The following is a 25,751-nucleotide window of genomic DNA, read 5'->3' as shown; positions in this document are numbered from 1 at the left end:
GTGGGCACCCTGGCACTAGCCAAGGTGCCCCCACATTGTTCAGGGCAAATTCCCCGGACTTTGTGAGTGCGGGGACACCATTACACGCGTGCACTATACATAGGTCACTACCTATGTACAGCTTCACAACGGTAACTCCAAACATGGCCATGTAACATGTCTAAGATCATGGAATTGCCCCATCCCCCCCCCAATGCCATCCTGGCATCGGTGAGACAATTCCATGATCCCCCGGATCTCTAGCACAGACCCGGGTACTGCCAAACTGCCTTTCCCGGGGTTTCACTGCAGCTGCTGCCAACCCCTCAGACAGGTTTCTGCCCTCCTGGGGTCCAGCCAGGCTTGGCCCAGGAAGGCAGAACAAAGGACTTCCTCAGAGAGAGGGTGTTACACCCTCTCCCTTTGGAGAATGGTGTCAGGGCTGGGGAGGAGTAGCCTCCCCCAGCCTCTGGAAATGCTTTGATGGGCACAGATGGTGCCCATCTCTGCATAAGCCAGTCTACACCGGTTCAGGGATCCCCCAGCCCTGCTCTGGCGCGAAACTGGACAAAGGAAAGGGGAGTGACCACTCCCCTGACCAGTACCTCCCAGGGGAGGTGCCCAGAGCTCCTCCAGTGTGCTCCAGACCTCTGCCATCTTGGAAACAGAGGTGCTGCTGGCACACTGGACTGCTCTGAGTGGCCAGGGCCAGCAGGTGACGTCAGAGACTCCTTATGATAGGCTCTTACCTGTGTTACTCGCCTATCCTCCTTCCTAAGTAGCCAAACCTCCTTTTCTTGTTATTTAGGGTCTCTGCTTTGGGGAATTCTTTAGATAACGAATGCAAGAGCTCATCAGAGTTCCTCTGCATCTCTCTCTTCACCTTCTGCCAAGGAATCGACTGCTGACCGCGCTGGAAGCCTGCAAAACCGCAACAAAGTAGCAAAGACGACTACTGCAACCTTGTATCGCGGATCCTGCCGCCTTCTCGACTGTTTTCCTGGTGGTGCATGCTGTGGGGGTAGTCTGCCTCCTCTCTGCACTAGAAGCTCCGAAGAAATCTCCCGTGGGTCGACGGAATCTTCCCCCTGCAACCGCAGGCACCAAAAGACTGCATCACAGGTCCTCTGGGTCCCCTCTCAGCACAACGAGCGTGGTCCCTGGAACTCAGCAACTCTGTCCAAGTGACTCCCACAGTCCAGTGACTCTTCAGTCCAAGTTTGGTGGAGGTAAGTCCTTGCCTCCCCACGCCAGACTGCATTGCTGCTTACCGCGTGATTTGCAGCTGCTCTGGCTCCTGTGCACTCTTCCAGGATTTCCTTTGTGCACAGCTAAGCCTGGGTCCCCGACACTCTAACCTGCAGTGCACGACCTCCTGAGTTGTCCTCCGGCGTCGTGGGACCTTCTTTTGTGACTTCGGGTGAGCTGTGGTTCACTCGTCTTCGTGGTGCCTGTTCCGGCACTTCTGCGGGTGCTGCCTGCTTCTGAGTGGACTCCTTGTCTTGCTGGGCGCCCCCTCTGTCTCCTCACGCAATTGGCGACATCCTGGTCCCTCCTGGGCCACAGCAGCATCCAAAAACCCTAACCGCGACCCTTGCAGCTAGCAAGACTTGTTTGTGGTCTTTCTGCGCGGGAATACCTCTGCAAGCTTCTTCACGACGTGGGACATCCATCCTCCAAAGGGGAAGTTCCTAGTCCTCTTCGTTCTTGCAGAATCCACAGCTTCTACCATCCGGTGGCAGCTTCTTTGCACCCACAGCTGGCATTTCCTGGGCATCTGCCCACTCCCGACTTGAGTGTGACTCTTGGACTTGGTCCCCTTGTTCCACAGGTTCTCTCGTCTGGAAATCCATCGTTGTTGCATTGCTGGTGTTGGTCTTGCTTGCAGAATTCACCTATCACGACTTCTGTGCTCTCTGGGGAACATAGGTGCACTTTGCACCCACTTTACAGGGTCTTGGGGTGGGATATTTTTCTAACCCTCACTGTTTTCTTACTGTCCCAGCGACCCTCTACAAGTTCACATAGGTTTGGGGTCCATACGTTATTCGCATTCCACTTTTGGAGTATATGGTTTGTGTTGCCCCTATACCTATGTGCTCCCATTGCAATCTATGGTGACTATACATTGCTTGCACTGTTTTCTATTGCTATTACTGCATAATTTTGGTATTGTGTACATATATCTTGTGTATATTTGCTGTCCTCATACTGAGGGTACTCACTGAGATACTTTTGGCATATTGTCATAAAAATAAAGTACCTTTATTTTGAGTATATCTGTGTATTGTGTTTTCTTATAATATTGTGCATATGACACTAGTGGTATAGTGGGAGCTTTGCATGTCTCCCAGTTCAGCCTAAGCTGCTCTGCTAAGCTACTCTTTTCTATCAGCCTAAGCTGCTAGACACCTCTTCTACACTAATAAGGGATAACTGGACCTGGTGCAGAGTGTAAGTACCCCTTGGTACCCACTACAAACCAGGCCAGCCTCCTACACTGAGGTAGGCAAAGATTGAATCCCCCCAACCTGCGCAGATGAGCTGCAACCACCGCCATCACTTTCGTGAACACCAGAGGAGCGCTGGTAAGGCCGAAGAGGAGCACTGTAAATTGAAAATGCTTGTGACCTACCACAAATCGTAGGTAAAGTCTGTAGGTAAGCAAGACTGGGATATAAAAATAAGCAGCCTGCAATTCCAACGCTACCATCCAGTCTTCTGGGTCCAAGGCAGACAGGACTTGAGCCAGGGTGAGCATTTTTAACTTCTCCTTCTTGAGGACGAGATTGAGGGCCTAAAGGTTTAGGATAGGACGTAAGCCTTAGTCCTTTTTGGGCACCAGAAAGTAGCGGGAATAACCACAACCTACTTTTTTTGGCCAAGAGAGCCCCAACTTCCTCACGGAGAATTGCCAGATGATCCTTCAGTAGGCGGCCCTAGGATGGAGGCATGGCTGGAGGGGCAGTCTCGAAGGGGAGGGAGTAGCCCCTTTAGACGATCTGCAAAACCCACCTGTCCGTAGTGAAGGATTCCCAATGGGGCAGGTGATGGTGGATCCTGCTGCCAACTGGTCTGGAGTGGGGGGACAGACTAGGAAGGCTTGGAGGCTGCAGCAGGTGCACGGGTGGACTGGGCAGACCTCTGGTTCCCTGTCCCACAAGCCCTTGGGATTCTGCGTCCCTGGCCACACAGTGGCTGAACAGCATGTGTGGCACAGTGGCTGGGAAAGGGACGTGACATGGAGCCCCTTCCGTGCCCACGAAAGAGGCAAAAGGCTGACTGTTGGGGACGAGGAGTAGTCGAAAGCCCGAGGGTCTGAGCCATAGCCTGGGAGTCTTTGAACCTCTCAAGTGCAGAGTCTGCCTGGTCTCATAAGAGACATGTGCCATCAAAGGGCCTGTCCATAAGGATCTGTTGGGCATCCTGTGAGCAACAAGATGGCCTCAACCAGACGTGGCGCCTCAAGGCCACCATCGACGCAACTATCTACCCAGAGTTGGTCGTGTCCAGCCCACATCAAATAGTGAACATCAAATAGTGAACTGGTCTCTCCCATCAGCAACTGCTTTGGAGATGATAGTCCGGACCTCCTCCGCTATCTGCAGCAAGGCGTGTGCGACTGTACCCCACAGGGAGGGAGTATAACAGCCCAAAACTTTTGCAGTGTTACCTGACCGCAATGCCAGACTGGAGGTAGAAAACATCTTCTTCCCAAGTTAGTCCAGTCTCTGATGCCAGATCCAGGATTGCAGAAGGGAGTACACCAGATGACGAGGATGCCTGGATAACCCGGCTCTTAGGCGTGGGGTGTTGGGACAGGAATTTAGGGTCGTTCAGGGCGGGCCACTGGCGGCGAGCGATCGTCCTGTTCACAGGAGCCCCTGTGCTGGGTCTGGACCCAGAAGGACATCAGTGAGGGCTTCATTGAAGGAAGGAGAGGCTCAGATGAGGAACCCCTGGTTGAAGTACCTTCATCAGGAGATTAGACCCGACGTCAATAGTAGGCAACTCGAGGCCAAGGACCTCAGCCACCCTACTGCCCACCATAGAATAAGTGTCTCCTCCTACCATAGCCACGGTAGGAGGGAAAGCATGCCAGCATCTGGTTAAGTATCCAGATCACTGGCCTCACCCAATTCCAGTGACCAGTCCATATTAGGGTCATCCTGGTATTCAAAAGGGTCCAGGGACCCCTCCAATCCTTCCCCGTATTCATACCTAAAAGAATAAGGGTCTGAATCCAACCTGGGGTTAATAGACCCCATTGAAGAAAAGGGCAGCGCCAGCCAATGCCGCTCCGACTCAGTCGTCGGGGATTAGGATCGGGTCTATGTCGATCATTGGCACTACAGACATCTGGTATGTCAACGGTCAAACAGACGCTGGGGAAGGTCTCGAAAGTACAACCGGCATCAGTACAAATCTGGTAGCTGATCCAGAGGGGACCTCGGTGGCCAGGGCAGGAGCCGCCAGCGTGGAACCCAAAGGGCCCCCAGCTGAACCCCAAGGGCCCAAAGGGAGTCTGGATTGCCCAAAAATGAGATGAATGGCATCATAGAATTCTTTCAATTGGGCAGGGGTTGCTCCAGCTCCCAGAAAGTCAGGGAGGCGCGGAGCAAACCCAGAAGTGGGCTCCAAGGACAGAGGCCTAGAGCATCAATGCTCCTCCCGCACCACATCAGCCAAGCGACAGGGTGAAGTCGAAGGATGCCTAGTCTTCTTCGACTTCTTACCCGAGTGACCAGATGTGAGGTACGAGTGGTGGTGCACTGCGAGCGGTCTCGAGGCCTTCCTCTCGAGCGAGGCCGGGATTGATGCAGTCGAGCACCGGGCCACCATAAGCTTGAGGGAGCGCTCCCTCAAGACCTTCAGGTGCATGGCCCCGTGCTCAGAGCTTGACTTTAGGTCATGGTCGCACTCCAGGGACCACAAATAGACCCAGTGCGGCTCCATCACTGACGTCATGCAGCAACATGCTGGCAAGGCTTGAAACCGGTCTTCGGGGACATCCTGGACGCACCAAAAACACGACAAGTCTTGAAGTCAGTCAAAAATGTACCAAGGTAGTCCTCTCTGGATCAGCGCGTGGCGCAGAAAAAAAAATAATAACAAAATTTAAAAAGACGTCACCGCGTTGACTCCCAGTGTAATCACAGCGACCACAACGCCCACTGAGTCGATCAACACCACCCAACGATGCGCAAGAGTACTGCTCGAAGACAAATCCCCGGATCCAGTCCGACGTCTGGGGGAAATTCTAAGGTAAGGGATCTGCAACTAGAACACTATCAGATTGTACATGCATACTTAAAAAGTCTCTTAGAAGCCTTACGTGCCTGCTGGTGAGTGATAGGGCATCAAGGAGTCCTACAGTAGTCAATAAGTGTGGGGTAATCATGTAGATAGAAAATCATGGTACCCTCCATTTGGTTCTTCAGGAAGAATCAAACTAGCATATTTGGTGGCCAGTTTTAGGGGATACCGAAGGCATGGCAGCATTCCTCCCAGGTCAGTATTAACATGGGCAGCAAACATATCCAAGGTGAATGCAGCAGATTACTCTCGCCCACAGGTCATTCCCTCTACCCATATTAAGCTAAGCACCATCAAAAATGTAGGGCTAGGAAAACTCAGTTACTCACAAGCATGTCCTGAAGCCATAAAAAAATAACAAATAAGTGATTAACTGATGCCTACCCTGGGCCTTGTGTACGTCGAATACTATACAGGTGCCAGATAACATTAGCAGCTCCCAATCTGCAGTTTGTAACATGTGGCCCTGTGGGCTTGTCCCAGATTTGCACCAAGTTTTAAGGTAGGCAGACATGCATCCCTGTGGGTTTGAGGAAGCCCTGCGCTGATCTGCAAAATAGACGTACATTCACCCCATTGATTTGTGCAAGCCTTGTGCTGACCTGCGGGAGAAGGTGGACATGCACGCTTTGGTGTTTTCCATTCTCCTGCTTTAGGTCAGTCTGAGGAGGAATAATAAGTAGCGGTCCCTGCCAGTGGGCCCCACCTGCAACTCCTTAGGGGTTTGTGGAAGCCTTGCTCTGGTCTGTAAAGTAGGTGGGCATGATCTCCATTGGGTGAGGGTAACTTCTACTGATCTGCAGAAGTGGGCATTTAACTGTGGGTTCGTGAAAGGCTCGTGCTGGTCTGTGAGGTTTGTGGACACGCACCCCTGGGTGTTCATGGAAGCCTCATGTTGGTCTGTGGAGCAGGTGAACATGCACCCCGAAGGGTTATGGAAGCCTTGTTTTGGTCTGTGGAGCAGGTGGGTGTGCACCCCTGGGGTTCGTGGAAGCCTTGTGCTGATCTTGACGGGGCAGCGTAAGGAACTGTGCGAATTCACAGATACACGGACATGCAGCCAGGTGGGTTCATGCAGAGTAGGCGGCTATGCACTCCTATGGGGTTGTGAAAGCCCTGTGCTGCTTTGCAGAGTAGGTAGAAATATACCCTCGTTGGTTTGTGGAGAGTGGGCAGGCTTGCAGCTGCGTGGGCTTGTAGACACTAGGCAGACTTGCACTCTAGCGAGCTTGCACAGCACGAGATGTTCATCTGTGGCCCGACCTACCACCCTGCTGCATCATTCGGACACGGATACTCATGCTGCATCACTTCCTGAGGGGTAACCCCTGCAGGGGAACCCTCAGTCTGAAGGCGTCCCTCAACCACTTGGGGCAGCCTAAAAATAGAGCCAGAAAGCAGAAGTTTGTGTTACAAGCGTGAGGGGAAGAGAGGAACGCAAGCAGGACAGGAATAGGAGGAGCGATGGAGAGACAGCCGAAGAGAGGCAGAAGAGCGAAGAGGGGTGGCAGATAAGCATGGTCATATGCACTGCCGTTCTGGTCAATATTCCCATGTTTAGTTGCGCCGGAGCATTTTTTTTTGCTCCCAGTAAATGTAAGGGTCCAGGGCACGTCCTACCAGCAGGGCTGGACTGGGTTCTGAAAGAGCAGCCCTAGCAAATTCTGTCAGACCAGCTCTTGTACTGCATTTGGCATTTAGGATTAAGCCCGCCCCCAGGCACTTCTGAATAAGATACATTCACATACAGCGGATAGATGTGGAACACATTTACATAGTGGTTAATCTGAAGAACTGGCATGGACCCAGTGTTTCTGGGGAGCATCGTAGATAGCCTTCTTGAAAAAGAAAAGCAACGGCTTCGTAAGTCCTTAAGTAGTTCCTACTTGAACGTAGCTGAAAATCTTCTCGTGGTGGTGCATAATGAACTCTCAAGTTGAGATTTGTTTCTCCCTTAGGTTTTCTCCTCAACTCTCGAAAATAACCTAATCTTTTTATCACACACCCTCCGAATCAGGCACAGAGTGTCCCTTGCTCTTGGCCTTAAAGCGCAGTCGCTGGGCATTTTCCAGCAGGACCGTCGCCAGGCAGGCAGGATTATCCTTCACGGTCACTGCAGCTTTCATTGGAAATCGTGATATCAGACCACCTTTTACAAGTAATTAAATGTCAGCTGAAAACGACAGCCTCCCTTCGCTCTGGTGGCCATTTTGAGCTCTGTTGGCTCACAGGACACCAGGGCAAGCAGTGGCAGGTGGCGGTCTGTCCTTGGCAAGCAAACATCCTCCCATGAGCGAGCAGCACCTTCAATGCTGGCGACACAAAGAAAGAAAAAAAAAAAAAAAAAAAGAGTGATATGCATTAATCTAATACTCTGGCACCCCAGGAGGAGAGGTTTATGTTGTACTTCGAAAGCAGAGACTTCTAAAAGAATGTTCCAGGCTCTTGTTTGGAGGTAAAATCTTTATTCCCAGTTAGGCTCTGGTCCCAGCGACCGAATCAGAAGGCTGCCAGGACTTCAATCTTCCTCCAAATACAATAACTGCCGAGCTTGCCCCAGCCGAACATTTCCTGTACCATCACATTCTCACCACAACCACACCCGGTAGCCCACATAGCATGTCCACTCAACATAGTCAAACAAATACGTCAAGATGCTACTGTGCTCCACTGCCTTCCTGCTGGGTTCATGACATGGAAATATCACATAGCTCCTAGAGTTTGAATTAGAGGAGCAAAGGGTTGTGCACAAGGTCATTCGCCTGCTTTTTCACACACAGCACTGCAGGAAATATATGGCCAGCGGCAGCATTTAGATGGTAAAAAAAAAAAAGGGGGAGAAACTTGTCTCATGCATAGCTTCTGGCGACTCCCCTGTTTCTTCGATTCCAGCACTAGATAAAAGTGGTCCCAACTACCAAGACCTTGAGTTGTTGCTGGGCTTCTTGCAAGCCCGGGAACACCACCTGTTCCACTGTTCTTCAGAACCTGGTAATGATTCCCACCACCAGCAATTAGGGAGATACATTCAGTGCAAAAACAGGTTATTTCTAAAAGCAAACCAAGACTTCTCCTAAATGTAATTACAAGAAACATACACACAAACTACTTTGAGCAACCCTGGCAGTGAGGTCACTATATTGTCACTATATTCCAATGTACAAAGATAGGTAACTGATAATTGCTAAAGGAGTTTCAGAATTAGCAGAACCTCAATATTAAGTCTACACCAAATTCGAAATGGGCTCACTACCTGAGAAACTGAAGCAAAATCTTCAGAAATTGACCACCTGCCAACCTTTCAACACAAGATTCATGGATACCAAGATATCCTTAGCAGCTTTATGTTTCAAGCTAGCTTCAGTAAACAAAGTCTTTGTGGATCCCAATGCACTAGGTATCAGGTTTTTGGGCAGCCCTCACACATCGCTCACCGAAGCAGGAAACTGGGGATTTCTAATGTAGAAGAAAAAAGGATAACCAATTACACCAAAATACATCATGTGCCATTTTAGGGAATTATTGGCTGATGCTTTGATTTTTTTTTTTTTGTGTGTGCATATTTAGAAGTTTGCACATTGGGCTACTTAAAGCCTTTAGATGGGGTGGTTTTCACAACTAATCTAACTGTTCTCTATAGACTACAGATGATCTAAACAGTCTTTTTGAACAGTCATTTGACAGCCATGCATCTTAAAAATTCATTGTACTCTTTGGGTCTAAGAGGTTGTATCCCTTTACACAACTGTCCCATCCCAGACCCTGTACCACATCAGAGTTCAGCTCCGGCCAGGCTCTCCCTGGGAGTGATCCATTGTCCACAATCCTTTCAGCTTGCTGTTGTGTTGCCTGTGTGGGGTGGGCTGCATCTCCTACAGGGGCCAGCTGCAGGTAGGAAACATCTTTTCACAAGTCTTGAGCATCTCCCTTCACTGTTCTCCCCCAATAGCATCAACCTAAAGATTGGCCAATCTCCATGCAAGAGCCACCCAATGAAGAAAACTTCCTTACTGAGCTCAGCATCCTCTTCAAAGTCCCCTGATAAGGTCAGCACAGCCATTACAGTTGTTTCTTACAGGGTGTCTTCTGCAACCCATCCTCAAACTCAAGAGACCACAAACTCAGCAGTGGTGAGAGACGGGGGGGATTATGCTGTAAATATATGTTTCGGTTTTATGCTATTTGCTACCATTGTCGAGTCTGAGAAGGGGCCATGGCTCGTGAGAGGCGGAGCCTCAAGTGTCTGGTGATGCCCCTACCCGCCTCAGAACTGAGGAACAGCGTAAGCACTCAGCGAGTCAGCAGTATGGCTGCTGCGGTCTTCTCATGTGCAGGAGCTGGAAAGGAAAGGTGCTTAAAAATAAGTAGAAGAAAAGGTTCAATCTGTGCAGGGGAATAAAATCACAATATCAATGCCTTGTAATCAGGACCATAGATATTTTCTTTTGGAATGTGATTATAGATTAATCTGTGAAGCTGTGTTACTTTCTGCTGCAGTGGTAACACCTTTGAGCTGTTGTAATAAATGTGTATTTACGAGTACACTTGTTCTAACTAATGTTATCGTGCACATTCATTTTCTCTTACCTTGCATGAATATATTTATGCCAAACCCATGAAAATAAAGGAGGCCCAACTAACATGATTTAAGAGGCAGTAAGAAGTCTTGACTCAAATATTTAATGCTAAACAGCAAAAGGTTAAATCCCAGCTCATTACCATGGTTCATGGGGAAACGCACTTCTTCGTCGTATAGGCTTCTGCAAGGAGATTGTGCTCTGGTCCACCTTCATTTGTAACTCATGCACACGCAAGAACAGCGTGACATAAACAACACATGCAGAGGTGCAAAGTGTAATATGCTATTTATTAACCTTGTTAAGTGTGGCGAGGCCATGACTCATGAGAGAGGATACCTCCAAGCAGCCAGCGAGTCATGCTGCCACTCCCCTCCCCATCCTAGTTTCAAAATACACTTTGGAAAAAATACACAAACTCTTTCTTGGGGAGGTTTTAAAAGTAACAGGCAGGAGCCAAGCGCGGAAATTCGCTGCGGCGTTTAAGAAGCATTTATATTTAGAAGAGGACGGCCAGGGCTCCAACAGCCTGCTACGTCAAGAGCTCGGCAGCTTCTCTTCCCAACATCAGAAAAGGATTAGAGGGTGGACGTGGCTAAGGGGAGGTCTCCAGGCTGTCTTCAACCAGGAAGTGGTTTGCGTGACAATTAGACAGAAAACCTGAAATGCAAGCCCAGATTACCAGCCTCAAGGATTGTCATCCCCTTGAGCGTGCAGAAGGGTCATGGGAGGTGAAATGTAGCTCTCTTGAAAGCTAACATGAGCGAGCGTCACAGACTGTTTCCATAGGTGATGAAACCAAAATACTAAATATTGCCTTGCATCTCTTTCAGATTCTTGATGCAAGACTTCACCAGCTCCTGATTCCATCGACTAACGCCTCATACCGGATGCTTTCCTACTTTGAGTTGAAGTCACCACATCCTGGTCGGGCTGTTTGAAGGCTTCTTACTCAACAGTGCTTCTTCACGCCGGGCCCCAACGGTAGGCGCAGTCCAAATCCCAATTTAAATATCAAGAGATTGTTCTAGTCCACTGCACTGAGACGTGGGCACATGACGGTTCCACTCTAGCTCTTGTAGTGCAAGCAAATTATATCACTCAATGAAATGCTAAATATTAGATTTTCCAAACTCCCTCATCCTCCGTTGCCAGATGCACAGACACGCAAATGGCTGCCCGAGCGCCAGATCGATTCTGCAAGCCATCCTCATTAGAGATTGTTCTTCCGTTCAGTAATATCCCATTACATTATTAGCTGCGGATGGGGGTGGAGCGTGAGATGTCTCGGTTGCATATACTGGGCGCACTAAGCTCTTTATTAGAGTGCTCTGTGCTACTTTTCAGACCAGTCCTAACGATTTGCTGTGTGTCTCCCTCTGAAAATACTTTTTTTTTAAATTTCATTTCAAATGTGAAATCCCAGCACTTCCAATTGTGGTTGTAGCGCTGGGATGACAGATCGCGGACTGATGAACAGGAACCACCAGCCAGGATCTGTCAATGCAAGACAAAGATCTTTACTCCTCCGAGGCAGTGCTTAATTTGTAAATAAAAAGGTGCCGGTGCCCAAAGGCCTCCTCAAACACAAGGCTGCAATTAAATGTATGAACACGGAATAATGAGGGAGCGTAATCCCGAAGCCATCTTGGGCCTCTTCAATCCATATAAAGCCACTTCCTGCCCCTTCAACTCACTTTTGCAGCTTTCTCTCTTTGTGACGCTTTTTTCGTTTTTCCCTTAATCCGTCTTTCCCCAAATGTGTCTTTTGCTCGCAGTAAATGATTGAGGCAAAAGAATAAGCGCCGGCCCGCAAAAATAAGTGCCGGTGCTCAGCACCGGAAACAACAAGCACAAATTAAGCACTGCTCCGAGGTCTGGCAATGTGGTGACAATGTGCTTGGCCCACACGCCGCCATTCCAAACACTGAGGAGGACATCAAAATGATAGATTCTGCAAAAAGATCCGTCTTGCATAAAAGGTTACTTTTACAGTTCTAAACAGGGACACACATGCAGCATTAATGGTGACCAGGTGGGATGTGCCAAATTCCCATCTCAAAGTCACCCAACAGCAATATTTAAGTTTAAACAGGAAAGCATGTAGTGGAAGATTCTGCATGGCCGAGTTGTGGCCCAATACTTTCCTACCATTGCTCGGGAAGAGGGACGCATTAGTAAAATGTTTGTAGAAATGTTAAGCCAGGTAACTCGAGCTCTCACCCCTTCATTGTGCACTCCTCACAATCGTGATTGGATTTCTAAGCAAGGTGTGGCACAACAGGTGTGACAGCCATGCGTAAGTGCTGATCACATACAGGCTCCTATTGGGTCAACTGGTTCCATTTATTCAGCAGGGAGTGCGGTCAGGCTGCCTTATTGGGGTCGGGCTGGCCTGTAGACAGTGCGGCTGGAAGACTAAATTAGGCAGCAGAGTCAACTAAATTATACAGCAAGAAAACATTCTGCCATAATGCGAAACATTTTGTGATAGTATTACTTCCTTAGTGTGTCGTTTTACACTGTCTAGGCAAATATTTCACATCATCAGTACCAGTTTTCCACCCAAATACACAATAAGCAACAGAAAGGGGACCAATCAACTTTTGCCAATAGCCTTCCACTGCGCGGCAACACGTGTTGCTGCTCTTTAAGTAACTTTTGACCCTTTTGAGCTAGAAACAAAGTCTTTGTTTGTTAAAATATGCAGATTATGTAGCAGATAATAGATTATGTGGCAAAGAATACAAATCCATAACTATGTGGAAAACGTTGCAGCCGCAAAGTCGCATCATTCCAAGGGCCATCCATATAGGGAAGCCTGCCAGTGCCATATAGGTCCGTCTGACAGGTCAATGTGTGGCTCAGTTGTGTGGCTGTGTGCGACATTTTTGTAGCTGCGACTCTCCGGCTGTTGTAAACATCTTTAACTAAAGACTAGTCAGCAGTAGCAAGCAGCACTGCGCAGGCTGTGGTCGTGGTTATCTTACTGCATGCAGTATAGATGGGCCAGCCACACTTTAGGAGTAGAGAAGCTGGGAGGTGGCAATGTTTTTATTTTTTTGATAGGGAAGGAGCAAAATGAATTTCAATGCCATATTTCTTGAATCTCAGCACACACATTGCTTGCAGCAAGAATACATGTAGATCCCTCCCCCTCGGAGACCACCTGGACAGCATATTTTACAAAGTCGGGACCTGCTCAATTTAAAAATGTAGTCCAGTCTTTATTTTTTAAATACTGCCCAGTTCTTAAATGTGGGGCACATTTATTTTGATGACCCCAGCCTTCGGGGAGGGGCTGCTAAAGAGGGCATGCTGTTGAGCAACTTTGTGCTAATGAAAGCCAACCAACACCGCAAGCAGGTCACAGAATTCTGCAGGCTTGTGCAAAGCTCCCCGCCTGCGGTTTTTGCCCACTGTAATATATTATAACCAAAACATTCTACCTTCCCTTTACTATGTTTAGATTTATAGATGACATCACCTCAGCAGTTAGTTACTATTGGGTTTGCATGAAAAATAAACAATTTACCTATTAAAAAAAAAAAAAAAAAAAAAAAAAAAAAGCCTTGCCCGCACTAATGAAGTCCCATTCAATTTCTGCACAAGGGCACGGATACACATGTACATCGTTTTTCATCCATGACATTTATCGATCAAACACTGCTTAATTTGCAAATAAATAAATGAAGGGGCTCACGGTTTCCTTAGAAGCAGCCACTGGCGCTGCCGAAAGCCAGGGTTCGAGTATCTAGGCTGTTTATTCTTGGCTCCACCTCATACCTTCTGCCTCCACCACCCTACACTTCCTGTCGGTCTCACGCTTGCAGGTTCTTTTTCACCTATGGGTCCTACTTTTGCCATTATTTTCCTATTTTGTTTCTTCCTCATTCTGCCTTCACTTCCTGCCTTTCTCGCTCATGGACTGCCTCAAAGTCTGACGAAGAAAAATTAGCTCCTGATCCCAAAAAATGAGTGCCGGTGCCCACCACCTACAACCACCGACAGAAATTGAGGGGGCACAGCCCTGTTTAGTGGGCAATCATGACAATTTACAGTGTGTGTGTGTTTTGTAGAAAAAAAAGGCTTTTTGCCATTTCCAAATGCAGGCTAGACATTAAAGCCAAAGTCTAAAAAACACAACACTGTGTATTTGAAAAGCAATTACTACTTCGGTCTTCTGCTTCCACGATTGCACAGCTCCACAGTGACACACATCACATCCCAACAGCCAACAAGAGCCTTTGAGAGGGCTCAGAACTTGTGGGCGCAACAAACTTTTCACACTGTGTTGTGCACAGATATCGAAGTCCGTGATTTTCTTATCTTGCACAGATGCATTGTGCAATGGGCTTGCAACCACTTTTCTGCCAATTGCTAGTCCCCGAAATGGAAAATCTTTTCCACTATGCCCAAGTATTATTGCACTCACAGACAAGAGGTCCACAATTTTTACCTGCAAAGCCAGTTTTGTTTTTTAGGCACCCACACTGATTTTTTTTTTTTTTTTTTTAAGCACGAGGCTCCTGGAGAAGTTATCTGCAGGGCTGGAAAGGGACCTGCAAGGTCTCCAGAGATCACCACCACAAAGCTGCCAGTCCCAAGGGCATCGTGTCCTTGTGCGGTCCTCCAGGAAGTATTTTCAAAACACAGACCGTGATTTTAGGGATTATACAAGAGAGATTTAAGTATGATACCAAAACACATGCACGCCTCCCTTTGCTGCCTCTGGGCAATGGCTTTGCGGCTCCTTCTAGACCATGGGTACTCACAAACTTTTTCTCGGGGGCCAAAATTGCAGTATGGTTTGCGGCCGAGGGCCGCACTGAAGTGACAGCGGGGGCGGGGCTTAGAGGGGGCGGGGCTTAGAGGGGGAACAACCACCCCACCCCCTTTTTCAAAACAATGCTAAACAATGCTGTATTTTGAATCCAGGTATAACTACAAACCTACAAAGGGGACATTTTGAAAAACATTTTTATTATCAGACAATAGTAATCTTAAGAGGCATGGCATGGTAATTCTTGTGAACAGGATATTCAGCACAGGCCCAATGCAGCACAGTTTTCTCTGAGTCTGGAAAATAGGTATGTCAAAGGAAGACATACTACGAACTTATTTTGCACTTCATGTCTCTTATTAGTGTTCTGTAATCTGGTATTATGTCTGAAACGGCAAGCCTTAAGAGCTGATCCAGATGTAAGTCTGTTAGCTTATTTCTGAATTTACTCTTCAAAAGTCCCATTGTGGAAAACGAACTTTCGCAAACATATGTTGACCCGAACATACAAATTATTTTCTGGGCCACTGTAAAAAGAACAGGAAATTTGTCAGAAGGCACAGTGTTCCAGAATTCTTCTGGTGCCTGCCCCAAAAAAGATGCTTCAAGAGCTGAGTTATGCTGCATGTCTATCAGCTCCATTTGTGCTTGCGGTCTTTTAACGCCAATAAGTTCAACAGCATCAAGATTTCGTGCACTCACCATCCAGGGGTTTTCAACCAGCCTGAATAGGGGGGTGAGGGTTCTGAATTGAGAAAATCGCCTTTTGATCTCCCCAGAAATTTCCTCAAGACATGCACCAAGATTTAGCGTTGGCAGCATTTCTTGTGCATTTGGAAACCTCCGAGTCACAGCCAACAGTTTTGGAAAGTGGGTGAAGTCAGCAACATCCAGTTGTTCTTTGAATAGCACAAGCTTACTTTCAAATGAGTAAATACCATTCATCATGGACCACACAAGCTGTTGTTTGCCTTGCAGCATCAAATTAAGAGCATTGAAGTGTGCAAATAGATCTGAAAGAAAATGGAGCATTAAAAGCCATTTCACATCCTTTAGTTCTGGGAATGTTTGACCTCTGCTGTTTGTAAAGTGTTCAATTTCAGGAAGCAAAGCAATGAACCGCTCCAGAACTTTCCCTTTGCTTAGCCATCGCACTTCAGTGTGCATCAAGAGGTCTGTATATTCAGCTTCAGAATCCTGCAGCATAGCCTTAAAAAGTCTATGGTTAAGGGCTTTGGCACGAATAAAATTAACAATTTTCACTGCAAGTTTTAGGACGTTATTCAGTTCTCCATCCTTTAATTTTGCACACAGAACTTCCTGATGAATAATGCAGTGGTAGTCTATTACAGGCTGTCCAGTGAGCTTCTTTTTAAGCAAAGATACAAAGCCTCTGTCATGGCCTACCATAGCAGGCGCGCCATCTGTTGTGATGCTAACAAGACTGTCCAGTGGTATGTGATGTGTTTCGAAGTAGTTGCAGATACTGTCCAGAATATCTTCTCCTCTTGTGTGCCCGTGCAGTGGTAGAAGGCACAGGAGCTCTTCTTTGGGATGAAGTGATTGGTCCAAATACCTCACCAAAACTAATAACTGGGCCACATCGCCTATATCTGTGGACTCATCCATGGCAATGCTGAAGAACGGTGACTCTCTGACAGCTTTGATCACCTGCTCCTGGATATTTTCACCCATTGCCTCTATTCTGCGTGCACAAGTGGAATCCAATAGCTGTAAGGCACCAATTTCTTTTAAAATGCTGGATTTGTTGCTATAGTTCTCAAACAAAATTTCATCTGCTGAAAGGAAACATTTCTTCACCAGCTCTGCCTCCGTGAATGGCTTCTTATGTTTGGCAAGCAGGTAGCATATTTTGAATGATGCTTCTGTAACAGCCTCAGATTCCTTCATTTGGCAAAGGAAGAGCTTCTGCTGGGAAAGAAGTGTTTGCTTTAACGATGCCACTTTTGCTGAACGCAGTTGTGAGTGCAATGGGAAGTTCTCACTATAACTTGCGTGTCGAGTTTTGTAGTGCCGTTCCAGGTTATATCGCTTAAGAACATTTACTTTCTCTTTGCAAAGCAACAGGTAGCTTTCTCCTTTGGCCATTCAACAAACAAGTACTCTTCTTCCCATGCTGCCTGGAATGATCTGTGTTCACTCTGTATGGATCTGGGTCGTTTGCAAGGCTTGGTAACTGGACTGTAGGCCATTGGTCTCAGCAAGTTTGTGCAATGATTTTCAAGGGTCAGGAATCAGATTTTCCCCTCACAGCCAAAGGACCGACACCAGTTCACGACCGACAACACTTCACGAGCGACCGATGGACCGACACCGCCTCACGACCAATGGACCAACACTGCGTCTCGCTACAGACCTCTGTGCACAACAGCAAAGTAATATAAAGTGATGTGTAAAAGGAAACAAAGCATACCGTGATCTAAAAATTGGCAACACACATGCTGGCCTTTGCCGATTCCCAGAGGACCATGTTATAAAAAGTATTTTTTGCAATTATGCTTGCAACCTGCTAGGAATACTAGAGTGATAATGAGGCCAATGAATGGTATACGGGCCTCTTTTTAGAAACTGTTTTTTTTCAGCATGCTGGGTCACACAGCAATAGAAATCAACTGTGCGCGAAATGCCAGGGGCCAGATAAAAAAAAGTGTATTATTGTAAGACATTTTCAACAGCCCTGGCTCTAGTAGTATATTCCTACACTAATCACAAGAGCCAAATGGGAATGTTCCAGAGTATATCCCTATCCTAATCACAAGAGACATTTAATTAGATGCAGCATCCATTTATCATCCGCACCCCTGGGAGGAGGAGTAAGCGGAAGGTGTTTGCCCATCACACAAAGTGTACCCCACTGGACACTTCACAAATGGTTTGATTTATATTGGGATTGTCATCTGATTTTTGGTAGTTTTCATGGGTGGGTGGTTTCTCTCTGGCTGTACTGGGTTGGTGGGTATGGGTTATAAAAGTAAGCATTATTGTTTAGAGGTTGCACAAACAAAGGTCTAGCTTGGTGCCTAAGCATTACAAGACAAAGATACAGCAGCACAGTTCTTACCCTTGCAGGGTCCGGTCTATCACACACAGCGCCATCTGCTCTCACCCCTATCGCCATCTGCACACAGCGCCATCTGCTCTCACCCCTACCCCAGTAACACACACTGCGCCATCTGCTCTCACCCCTACCCCAGTAACACACACTGCGCCATCTGCACACAGCGCCATCTGCTCTCACCCCACCCCAGTAACACACACAGCGCGCACACACACAGCGCCATCTGCTCTCACCCCTACCCCAGTAACACACACAGCGCGCACACATACAGCGCCATCTGCTCTCACCCCTACCCCAGTAACACAGCGCACACACACACAGCGCCATCTGCTCTCACCCCTACCCCAGTAACACACACTGCGCCATCTGCACACAGCGCCATCTGCTCTCACCCCACCCCAGTAACACACACACACACAGCGCCATCTGCTCTCACCCCTACCCCAGTAACACACACAGCACGCACACATACAGCGCCATCTGCTCTCACCCCTACCCCAGTAACACACACAGCGCGCACACACACAGCGCCATCTGCTCTCACCCCTACCCCAGTAACACACACACACAGCGCACACACACAGCGCAATCTGCTCTCACGCCTACCCCAGTAACACACACTACATTAAAAACAAATAAATAAATAACCAAAGAGCCTTACCTGCCTCAAAGCACTGTAAAGATGCCACAAATCTGGAACAGCAGGCAGGCAGGCGGGCAGCAGACGTGGAGCCGGTGACAGCAAGCAGACGACCAAAGCCCCGTAAAAGTTAGCTGCAAGCGCTGACTTTTATGGGGCTTTGGCTTCCAGGATCGTCAGGGCAACGCAATAAACAATGGCCGCCGTATGTAAACATAGAGGAGGGCCGCGGGAGCATGCTCCCGCGGCCCTCTTCTATGTTTACATACGGCTGCCATTATGATATGGCGTTTGGTGTGCGTCTCGCGGGCCGCCAAGCTAGGTCCGTGGGGCCGCTGGCGGCCCGCGGGCCGTACTTTGAGTACCGTTGTTCTAGACCATGCCAAAGAGGTTGGCAAAGCTCTCCACTCTTAATCCTTAAACATTAAAATGATACTTCCACTGATCAGTGAGTAAAACTGCCACCTAACCGAGATGGACCAGAACACAATACCAGTAACACAATTACAACCTGAAATGTACAGCGTCTGGATTGGTAAACCTAGGACCAAGTAGAAAGACACCAGAGGCAGAATGTGTGGTATACAAATGCTGATAATATAATAGAAGTACACAGAAGCAGCCTGACCAGGCGGGATGCAGGTGTTCTGAGCAGGCCAGGAGATCCAGAAGGCCAAAGGGCCCACAGGAGTTAGCTTGAGATACGACTGACACTTCCCAAACCCTGCTGCCTTTTAAGAGGCATCGTCTTAAAAGCCAGCACTGTTCTGGCACTATGTAGAAACTAGTTATGCCATCATCAAGTGTTTCTAACTGGCTGCTGAAATGCAGCCTTAAACTTCCTCAACTGACATATGCACAACTGCAGAGCACAACTCATTTTAACCACAAAAGCTCAGCGAGGATCTATCGCAGGCACTGGTCCAATTGTACATGTCCAACAGTCAGGCAAACCTTGGGGGCATACAGCTCTTCATTACTTTTCTTACTTCCATTTATCGTGGGCATCTATAAAGTGTTAAGACCTAGATGCACCAAGGAACCAACAAAGAGTGCCGTTTCCAAAGCATTCTTGGACAGTGACTTTAGAACACCTTGAGCCAGAAGGCTCCACAGAATTTGGGCTTTTTCTCCCTTAACCCTCACCCTGTGTGTAACTTTTGAGTTATCTCGGATTTTCGGTTTCCATAGCAAATCATATCAACAAGATGAATTCTGTCCACTCTTTAATGCTGAAGGCTCTTCCAAAAACGTCGGTTTTCTGAAGATAAAGGATCCACTGTTTTTCTTTTCTCACTTGGAGACACAAATCGAGTGAGCTGTAGGGGTCCCTTACCTTGTTGTGCATCTCCAACACAAAGTGTTTCTGCTTCCTTAGTCCTTGGACAACAAATGTTCTCGCCTCTTCACTCGACTTCTCCAGTAGTTGCCCATGTCACGCATTCTACCACCAAATTATCAGCTCTGCTGCTCCTAGCAATACTCAGGCATTGTTTACTCCCTTTTGTGATCTTTACCCTCTGAATCTGCCCTTCTTCCTGAAACCCACCACACCTTGCGGCCAGATGTGGTAAACCTGCCTTTTCTGTTCTGACATCCAAAGATAGGAACTTATCCAATTCTTTCCCTTCCATCAAGGCACGCTCCTGTTTTTATAAGCAGTTAAAAAGCCATTGTTACTCTCTGGCTGGAGCGATCTAACCAGTACTAGGACACACTGTCCCTGGGTAACCACGTGCTTTACACATGAAAATAAAGTCAGCTCCACCTCAAAATGGTAAACACCAGATAGATCGAAAATACTAGACTGAGCGCCTGTCTGACCACATGCTCTCTGAGCCAAGTTCAAGGCCACTGCTTACACCAGAAGAGGGCTTAACAAGTCATGCGGCTCTTACCACGCCAGAGTTTCCCCAGTGGGTACGGGCTGGCAAAATCAGCGTATTCCAGGGACGGAGCTTCACCAGCTGCTAGCAGAGCAACAACACCACCTGCACCAAGCCAGCGGCTCAAGACGGTGGCAGGTGGTGAAACCATCCCCTTGCGAGAGGCGAGGGCACAACCGAAAAACAACCAATGTCCACACACCCACCTGCAGCAGGCCAGAGATCTATCAGATGGTAGCCCACCAGGGCAGTGCTTCAGAGGGTGACTGTTTGCTGCTGCTGTCAGGGAATCGTCCTCAAAGGATGAAAACCTTTGGGCCCCAAAATATGGCTGATGTGGCAGCATCATAAACGCCCACTCTGTGGCTATTTGCTGCTGGGCGACCTCCTTGCTTTAGACGTCTACAGAAGGGGCTACCAGGGAACCTTCAGGAAGTGGTGACACAAGATGAAAACACGGCAAACCTGTGTAGATAGCATTTCAGCCAGCTCTCTTCATCCATTGGTCTTTCAGTGTATTACTTACATTTCTGCACCACCCTCTGCAGAATGGGGCCCACTTCAACCACTGGCACACCGCTCTGTGTAAGGCTGCATTCTGCTCTTGCACAACGTGCACTTACACACAAAAAGTAGTCACCTTGTACAGTTTTACAAAACCTCTACAGAAACATTAGCAAAGCCAAACATTTGCAGGTGACGTCAGATCTATTGGCTGTGACAAAGCTTGTTTTCTAAGGCAGTTTCCTGTGTTTCCACTGTGGGAAAAAACAAATCGAACATCAAAGAGGTGTGGCTATATTGAAGCTTTTCAGAACCTTTGGGTGTAACAGAAATGGGATAAAAATAGAGTTTGCCAGGGAGGTGCACTAGAGCGGTTTGTTAGGCAACTGCCTTTTAAGGAGAATTTATGTTCATATCCGAATCTGGAACATTTACTAAGGCTATCATGTTAGTGGAGCTTTTGGCTGTGGCAACAGCAAGCAAGAAAAATACAACTTCTGCACCGCACAGTTTATGGAAAGCAACGGGAGACTTGACATTTCCATAGGTGAAAATCTCAGAAGCAGGGGAGCAAAAGGGATCCATGAAAATGGAGGACTGCGGCACATTTATCACTTTACTGCACATAAGTGTGCTTCAGGCAGCAGAAGTGTAATCTTGCGTCATATACCAAAATAATGTGGTCACTTAGTAGCAGGACTGGTTTTGCACAAAACATATCAATTAAAAATACATTGATAACTTACAGAATTTCAGAATGGCTTCAGAAAAGATGGCAGCCAGAAGACTTGCAACACTAGGCCTAGCTGGTTGACTATTTTCTCAAGTGGATTTCGAGTGGTGCCTCTCTCAAAGTACAGGTTTTCTGGATGTGAGACGAATGAGCTCACCAACTTCCCGTTCCACAGTCGGTGTCCTGGATCAGAAGTCACTGGGTGCTGGAGCCCAGTCCTACAGAGGCCGCCATCTTCCTATTTCCGCAGCTGGTGGAAAATAGGATCAGCGTGCTAAAGACAGATGTGCTAGGAGTCACCAGAGCCTGGTGCTGCCTGGCAACTAAGCCTGCACTGCTCAACAATGATTAAACTACTAGAAGACCTGCTGCTGATTTTGTTTTGTTTTTTTACAGTGCATTTAGTTCTCTCTAGACGTATTTATTGTTTCCATGCACTGCACAAGCCTATTATGCCAATTAAATTATTTATATATAAAAAAAAGGGATTTATACAGAAACCTACTCTTCCGAACATGCACCTCTCGTGGGAAAAATGCTGGAGTCTAATTAATATTTTTTATTCATTTTATTGAAGACATCAGTTCTGCGCCATAAACAATTCATATTCCTGAATAGAACAGGGCATCGAAAAATAAATATGATCAGATAACTATTCATTAATGATGTAAAAAATGGAACGTGACAAGGTGGAACATGGCAGTTGTACGTCTTAGATTGCATGTATGCCCATTTAAAGTGGTTTGAGTGCTGGAAGGATCAACCAAAGACCCACAGAAGCAGGTGGACCTTGACAACCCATTGCTAAATTTCCTGTTCCTGAGCCCCAGTTTAAACCTCATTCTCCTCAGAGATCCAGATCATTCGATCCATAAAACCCATTGACAGTCGAAGGCCAGGTATGATATTTGTTTGGGCATTGGAAATCCTTGGGATTACGTTAGGTCCCACTGAGCCCAAAACACTTAGTTTGGAACAACCCTCCTGCCATACTTCCTGCAACAGGCAACATAGCTACGTTTAGGAGCTTCTTGTAACACCACAGTGCCTTCTAGGAGTTGTAATTCTGGTTCTCCTCAAATAAACACATGACCAAAATCTGGAAATTACAGTGGTTTGTAGTTGTGTCCCTGATCTAAATAGTAACTTGGATCTTTTCTGAAGAGTGCATGAAGGACAGAAGCTGACAGCCACGGGGCAGGTCTGAAGATCTCTAGGGATGTACTTGTGCTTGGCCCCAGGGCTATCAGAAAACTAGGCCAAGAGACACCCCCCCCCTTCCCCTCCTCCCCCCCGCGCTTTCATTTTAAGAAGAAAATAAAAACCTGTAAGGCATATCAATTTTGGCTGTTATTCAAGGAAGTGGAGGGGTCATGAGGTTTCCAAACTGCATTGCATAGTTTGTTTTAGGCTCCCTCTGGTCCCATTATGCCCCCTGAATTAATTTTCCAGATTCTAGCCCCCTCTCAAATAAACTGGTACCAATGCCTCTGAAATGGACGATTTTGCACGTGGCCGCCCTGGCCCTTGAGAAAAATAATGTCGGACTGAGCCCTGCAAAGAAGCATTAGAGTTCCATCACAGGCTAGAGAAAAATATAAAATATTTTGCTTCAGGCTAGAGAGAAAAGCAAGAGACTTATGCTACAGGCTGTGAAGGAAAGTACTTTTTTTTTTTTTTGCTACGGTTAGGAAGAGAACGAAAGATGTTTTCCACAGGCTTGAAGAGAAGTAAGATGATGTTGCTAGACGCTGAGAGGAAAACACGAGGCAATAGCCTGGGACGAGACAAGGAGGCGTTGTTACAGCTTGGAAAGAGAAATACGGGTTTTGCTACAGTCTAGTCTTAGGACTCCTGGTACACGAACACACAGCATCCTGGTGAGGACTTTACTTTTAGCTTTCTTTTCAGGGTCGATTGTCCAAGGGAAGGAACTGAACTAAATCATGACCATAATGCCATGATGTAGTAAATTAAGTGTATTTTATATGTCAGCTTGAGCCAGCGGAGAAGGAAGACGCTTTCCCTTCAAGCTGAGCCCGCTGTGGGAGGCAGGTGGCTCTGAACAGTTCCCATATACTCTCGATGAATGATAGGGGGTAAAGTCTGGCAGAAAATCACTCTTTCCGTTCCAGTGAGCGTCCCCTTCCGCTACAGTGATGGATTGGAGCGCAGAGGAGGGGAACAGCCAGCGACAGCTGAGTGGCTGGGGAAAGGCAGTGCAGTCACATGCACTGGAGGGAAGCAGGGACTACACGGTCCTACGTCTTTTGGGGAAAAAAACCCTCCGTCTTCCATGAATTAACAGAGCCAGGATGGGAGAGACTGGAAATGGAAGGCTGGCAGCGGCCGATCACTTGCTCTCCGCCGTGGTTTGTTCTCAGCATTTGCATTGGACCTTTCAGCCATTTGAGGTTCTTCTCGTGCTTTAGGCTTTGTGGCCTTTCCCTTTGTTTAAGGGATTTCTCATTGTCCAAAGTAATGGCGGTGAGGTGTTTTGTCTGTCCACGCTAACATTTGGCAACGTTTTAACCTGGGTCATGGAAAGAATACATTGTGTATGATCTGGTTGGATGTCTGTAGTGCAGAATATGTCTAGGTACATTTGGCGCAGGGCTTTGCCCTTTATTCCATTTCTTAGTGGTCGACATTGCTTGATCTGGTGGACAGTGATGCAGTGTTGTTTGCACCCTGGTGTGCCAGGGTGGCTTACTCCAACATACCTCTGAATCACTCAGAACAATTTTAGTGTGCGTAGTGGTACGCATTGTTGGGAGTGAATTCTTTGTGCACAACACGGCACCAAAGCCATGTATGTTTCAGTTTGTTCTATTTGGGTAGAAGGATGGGGCTAGGAATGAAAAAGACACATTGTTAGTAAGTGGCAGTCCCACGAAACTTAGTTTTCTGAGTTGTGTTTGATGAATGTGACGATCTTTTACTTAAGGCAAAGCCTGAATAAAAAAAAAAGGTATGTCTAGAATAAATCAGTCGTATGAACCCTGGCATTCTATTACACGCACAACGTAAAGGACATTGCTGCAGTAATAGCAGTATGAATTAAGGATGGATTAGGATTACAAACTAGTCTCAGAGGGCGGCCTTATCCTTTCATTTACTTCCCATGGAAGTCCTCCATCCATTTTTTAAGAAATACTCAAATCCCTATTGAATTGCCGGGCAATAAACAAGACTGTTGTGGAAGGCTTAACGATGAACCAATGTAATGAGATGTGGGACAACTTCTGTCTTTGGTGTCAATATTATATTGTATGAATCCGACAAAGTTATTGATTTTCTAAAACTGTTTTAGTGAGACTGATGACCACTTTGAAATAGCTACACTGCCTTTCTCCATGTGGATGTACACGAGTCCTTCCTCTGTTCTCTATGAATTGAATATGCACAGTCTGAATGCATTGTATTATTGTGAACAAGTCTAGCTTACTGTCAAAGCATGCAGTTAACCATTTTCTTAAACTCACCAGCAACAGCAACCCAAGAACACATATTTCCTCTAGGAGAATTGAGATTGATATTATTGGCAGCTCCGTCAATCGATGCAACAACCCCGCAGGACCAAGAGTTTGTGAGCACTTTGTTTCATGCTATTGTATACATTTATCCCACTGAGGCGGGTAGACAAGCGAGTTCAATTTTATTTTTAAGCACCAAGAAAGGGTAACTAAATCATGTTGCAGCGTGCATGTTTATATTGACTGACTTGTTCTCTCAAGGTCACTGGGTAGACCTTCCTGTACAGATACCAGTGACACGCAGTGGCCAGTCAGGCTATGTCACACTGACAAGACAGAGGTCATGAAGTGGGTAGTGACCCATTGAGTACATTCTCAGTATGCAATTTTATCAAGGCCTGCAGAGACAAGAGAGTGATGCAGCAGAGACCCCTGGTGTTCCATTGTGGTATAAAATAGGGCGAGGTTCCTGACTCTACGTGACTCCTAGTGGCCACTCACAGTAGGACCTAGTCCTAGGGTCCTAAAGGTAGCAGATACCTAGCAGCAGTGTCAAGTGGTGTATAATCTTAATATGGCATGGTCTGTGGTCTTGGGAGAATCAAACTCTGATTCAACAGGCACATCACTTTCTAGCCAAATAGGATATTAGAGAATGCTTTGGCGGGCGCAGATACTGGATTGACTGCGCCACCCAGTGTCCATGTACAGTGGGTCACTGGATAAGCTCTTTGCGGGAAGAGCCACTGGCACAGCAGTGACCCCTGGAGTCCAGTCC

The 25,751-nt window shown here is 47.2% G+C and overlaps 1 protein-coding gene across 5 annotated transcripts in view; it reads left to right on the top strand.

Moving 5' to 3' along the window:
• The window catches only part of DGKA (diacylglycerol kinase alpha), a 271,946-nt gene that overhangs the window by 45,926 nt on the left and 200,269 nt on the right, over positions 1-25,751 (top strand). For 4 of the 5 annotated variants that reach the window (XM_069230603.1, XM_069230602.1, XM_069230599.1 and 1 more), the window contains exon 2: positions 10,706-10,856. The exons of the other annotated variant lie outside the window; for it this stretch is intronic. The gene's annotated coding sequence lies outside the window, so the exon portion shown is untranslated. The remainder of the gene's footprint in view (positions 1-10,705; positions 10,857-25,751) is intronic. 5 annotated transcript variants of the gene reach the window in all.

The sequence above is a fragment of the Pleurodeles waltl genome, chromosome 4_2 (genome assembly GCF_031143425.1).
Source record: "Pleurodeles waltl isolate 20211129_DDA chromosome 4_2, aPleWal1.hap1.20221129, whole genome shotgun sequence".
NCBI lineage: Eukaryota > Metazoa > Chordata > Amphibia > Caudata > Salamandridae > Pleurodeles > Pleurodeles waltl.
The sequence above is the reverse complement of the archived record's forward strand: the minus strand, read 5'-3'. Positions and strand labels throughout refer to the sequence as shown.